The following is a 5,160-nucleotide window of genomic DNA, read 5'->3' as shown; positions in this document are numbered from 1 at the left end:
TTGACTGGGGGTGGCATCGCAACCTCACGATCCTCCCTGCTCTGTGCATGACAGGGTCAGCGCCCCAACTCCCCAATCGGCCCTGCTCTGAGCCAGACCAGAGGCTGCACCTAGGGATTGGGCCTGCCCTCTGCCACCCGGGAGCAGGCCTAAGCCAGCAGGGCGTTATCTCCCGAGGGGTCCCAGACTGTGAGAGGGCATATGCCGGGCTGAGGGACCCACCCCCTACCCCCGAGTGCACAAATTTTTGTGCATGGGGCCTCTAGTAAAAATATAAGATAATATACTTATGTTAACTTGACATTATTATGTGAATAATTTGGGGGCTAGTTTATTATAAGACAAGAAGGAAAATGTTTGCATACTACTTTCGGGGCCTAAGAAGTATTTTTCATGGAAGAGAATTACCATGACTTCCTTACAAACATTGTATCAAACAAAGTCAGTGCTTTCAGTAACTGCTGTGTTCAGAGTGCTGCACATTTCAAGGAGAGACTGCTTTAAGTAGGTCAGTATGCACACTGGCAAGACAAAGGCAAAATTCTCTTACTTACTAAAAGTTCTAAAAAAAAATTTTCCCTGGTCGGTATGGCTCAGTTGGTTGAAGCACACTGAAAGGTTCTGGGTCCTATTCCCGGTCAGGGCACATTGAACCAGGTTATAGGTTCAATCCCCAGTTGGGGTGTGCACTGGATGTAACTGATGGATGTTTCTCTCTCACATCAATGTTTCTCTCTCTGTCTTTCCCTGTCTCTTCCTCTCTCTCTAGAATCAATAAAAACTTATCCTCAGGAGAGGATTAAAAAAAGAATGTTGTGAGCAAAGGAACATCCCCAAAAGGAGTCACTCACACACATTTGTGTCTTTCTATAATGACAGGTTTATTAGGGGAGACTAGCTCAATAAGCTAATAGAGTCACACGCAGGTTGCACACAGAGAGGGAGCTTACCGGTTAGAAGAGAGCAGAGTGAGTGTCAGGTGTGAAGCCCCACTCATTGGTGGCGTCTGTGAATGGACAGATGGGTGTTGGTCTCAAGCCAGGTGGCTACAGTGGCAGCACATGTTGGTGGAGGGAGTGGAAGTCCACAGAGCTCCGGGCATGACCCATGGTGATGGGGAAAATAGACATTTTGGGGGGGGGGGCGGTGTGGGGGATGGGGAGGGGCCTAGGAGCCTGACTCTGTACCTAGTTAATCAATATCCTTAATGCACATTCTTGTTAGCCTATAATCAAGTCACTGCCCCTTCCTTAATTATCTGGTATTGCAAGACCTATTTACCTAAATACAGGCAGTCCTCGGGTTACGTCGGACTCGACGTACATTGTTTCATAGTTACATCGCCATCTCCCATTTACAGTATTTATTTTTTTAAAAAGTTCAGTCATTTTGACGTATGTACACATGTACTTTATGTTTTTTATTATTTATTTACCACAAGTAAAGGTCAGGAATTGTTATCTTTCTTTTAAATTTTTTTTACTGTTTTACTTCATTACTGCTGTGTATGTGCTCCATGTGAGTGACATAGGCGCTTGTGTAGGTGGGTTCTGACTTATGGTGAAATCGCGTTACGTCATGCTGTAGGAACGGATCTCCGACATAATCTGAGGACCTACTGTACTCATATTTTACAGAGCCCGTAAACCATGAACAATACACAACCCCCAGAGGGGGTTATCAGCGCTGGTGCCAGGCCAGGCCTTTAGGTGTGGTCTCACGTCCCCCACCCTAACACTCGGGGCTTTTTGCAAAGCTCGCAAAAGGTCCAGAAGTCTGATCCATATTTGGGGGCCAAAGAAACCAAAGAGTATAAAGAGAAAGCTTCCTCCATATTGGTTTGCTCAGGATTTGGAAACAGGCTCCCCTGAGTCATGGTACTAGTACATCTGGAAATAAATGGGTTTTTCCTGTATTTCCTGGTATTCCTGTGTATTTTTTGGTCACCTGGTAAATTCTGTAACAGTGGTACAGCCAAGCCTGAGCCCTGGGTGGTCAGAACTCTGAGTTCTTATCCCCCACAAGGTGTGGAGGTCCCACTCATATGTGTGTGCAGATGGAGTTTTTATCCAAGAGTCCAGACTTGTGGCTTTGGGCATTTCAAACCCCCACCAAGGATGTTCCTTTTACACCCCAGTACCTCAGTCTTGACATAACACTTGCCATAACTCATGGCTGGCCGTGACTCCATATCGGGTTGTCAAAGGTATCCAAAAAATTCTCTCTGCTCTTGTGCTATACAAAAATCAACAAAAATTTTTGGGAAATAAGTAATATTTGATGTCCATCAGTACCATGTATTTTAGATTTATTTTGATCTTAAGCTGTTATTTTAAAATAGTTATTAGAATAAGATTTGTGTTTTTACTTTAACTTAGCTGGTTGCCCAGCCTTTTCATGAAAATTCTGGGCCTTCATTAGACAACTAGAGGCTTGGTGCATGAAATTCGTGCACGGGGCGGTGTGTGTGTGTGTGTGTGTGTGTGTGTGTGTGTGTGTGTGTGTGTAGGGTGTCCTTCAGCCTGGCCTGCACCCTCTCCCAATCCGGGCCCCCTCCGGGGATGTCCAGCAGGATCATCCAGCAGGGCCTAAACTGGCAGTTGATGTCCCTCTCACAATCTGGGACCACTGGCTCCTAACTGCTCTCCTGCCTGCCTGCCTGCCTGATCACCCCTAACCCCTCTGCCTGACCACCCCTAACTGCTCACCTGCCTGCCTGATCGCTCCTAACCAATTGCCCCTTACCGCCTCTGCCTCGGCCCCCACCACTGCGGCTTTGTCAGGATGGATGTCCAGAAGGTCGTTTGGCTGTCCAGTCTAATTAGCATATTACATTTTTATTATTATAGATAATAATTATTCCTTGGAGCATGCACACAGGGCTTTTCCCACCCTGTCATTTGGAAGGTCTGTCCTTGTGATTTCTTCTTTGGGCCCCCATCTGGAACCATCGTGAACCATTTGAGGGTGAGACCAAGAGTTTTGCCTTTTGGGGTCATTGAATTTTAGGCTGGTTATTAAGAAAAAGCTCAGAAAGAACCTTTCACATTCCCATCTTTTCTACCTAAGAGATTCAGAGGGGCTTACTCTAGAAAGGAAATCTTAGGATGTTTGCCTTAGCAGCCTAATTTGAATTAGTACGGTGGGTGGGAGTGCATCAAACGGGCTTATTTACTAGATTACCCCATCAAGTTGATTCTGGGTTGCCTAGCAAAAATTTACCTCTCTTGAACTTATGTTCAACTTTTCCTCAACTACCTGTGAATTTCCCATTCTCACTTTTGAAATCTCAGACCCCTATCCCTTACTTACATACTTTGTCCAAAATGATACATACACACAATTTTACCTTGCTGTCTTTGGAATTTTAGTGTGCATGTGAATCCCCCATGTGTGTATTAAAATTTTGATTTTCGCCTGGCCGGCATGGCTCAGTGGTTGAGTGTCAACCTATGAACCAGGAGATCACAGTTCGATTCCTGGTCAGGGCATATGCCCAGGTTGTGGGGGACGTGCAGGAGGCAGCCAGTCAATGATTCATCAATGATTCTCTCATCATTGATGTTTCTTTTAAAAAAACATATATATATATTTTATTTCAGAGAGGAAGGGAGAGGGAGAGAGATAGAAACAATAATGATGAGAATCATTAATCAGCTGCCGCCTGCACACCCCACAGGGGATTGAGCCTGCAACCCAGGCATGTGGCCCTGACCGGAATCGAACCTGCGGCTCATCAGTCTGCAGGCCGACACTCTATCCACTGACCCAAACTGGCTAAGGCACACCATTGATGTTTTATCTCTCTCTCTCTCCCTCTCCTTTCCTCTCTGAAATCAATAAAAAAATATATTTTTTAAAAATTGACTCTCTGGTGTTAATCTGTCTCTGAAAATTTGGTTATTAGCCCAGTTAGAAGAACTTAGAAGGAGGAAAAGTATTATTATTATTTTTTTAGCCTCTACAAGGAGTTCCTGCTGTCTAACTCAGCAGGGTCTTCCTCACCTGGTGGCATCCTCTTCTGGCTGCACCTCAGTTTCAGCTGCTCCCTGAGACCTTGTCTCTCTTTTGAAGTTCCCCCTAGAGCTGTCCGAAGGAAAATGTAGGGTTGCCCATATTTAAGTCAGACCACTGTTGCCAGGCCTCCAATATTTTTCCTTGAGGCCACCTGCATGCACGCACTTGCTCAAAGATAGGCACGAGCAGGAGTTTGCAGTATAGAAAAAAAAATAGTTTAATATCGAATTGGCCAATATGGAGATGGGAGGCTAGTGCTCTAAAGACCTGACTCCCCGAAAGCGTGTGGGTTACAGATTATACCGGGCAAAATCGCAAAACACTGTGGGTTTGGGGGGCTTGAGGGAGTGCTGGGAGCTGAGTGGTTGGAGGTGAGTTAAGGGTTGTAAACCATTTCTTCAGGTCTTGAAGGGGCTCTGACATCTATTCAGGTATCCCTCTGTCTGGCCTCATGAGAAAGTAGCCAGGGGGAATTGAAACATAACGTAGGTTCAAATGTTGTGGTCTCTTTAGCTGGCCAGGTGCCCAGACCTTGTAATCTTACTCAGGTCCTCGCTACTGTGTTCTGTTGCCTTGGGGGGTTGCTGATTATCCAGGGAAAGGCTAGGTCTTTGAGGGGCATGGAGAGAGAAAGGAATATGAATTCTAGAGCTAAAATTAAAACTAAATTTAATCAAAGTCATAAGGACCCTGTTTCACCACTCCAAATAAACCTCCGGAATTTGGTGAAAATCATCCCAATTTTAGTGATTCAGTAATAACAGAAAACCAGAAATCTAATTTATAAATTTACTGTCCTTACTAAATAAGAACACCAACAACGTTAATTTATCTTCCTTAACAACAACTAAAGGCAACAAAACAACCACAAAGAAGACGAAGAGAGATCACCTTGAAAATAGCATAGAAGAGGGACAGTGTCAAAAAGGAGCTGTCTATTGAAGTTGATACGGGAATTTTGGCCTGAAACATGCGGTGTTCCCCTGGGCAGGCTGGTTCCCGAGCTCTTTGTCCATCAGAGTGGAAGAATGAATCCACGGACGGAAGATGGTACAGCAAAGGTGGAAATTTATTGAAGAACAAGTACAGGCTCCCAGATGGGGAAGGGGAAAGAATCTCACAGCTCAGACTCCCACATGGGGA

The sequence above is a fragment of the Myotis davidii genome, unplaced genomic scaffold, assembly GCF_000327345.1.
Source record: "Myotis davidii unplaced genomic scaffold, ASM32734v1 scaffold626, whole genome shotgun sequence".
Lineage (NCBI taxonomy): Eukaryota > Metazoa > Chordata > Mammalia > Chiroptera > Vespertilionidae > Myotis > Myotis davidii.
This window is presented reverse-complemented; position numbering follows the sequence as displayed.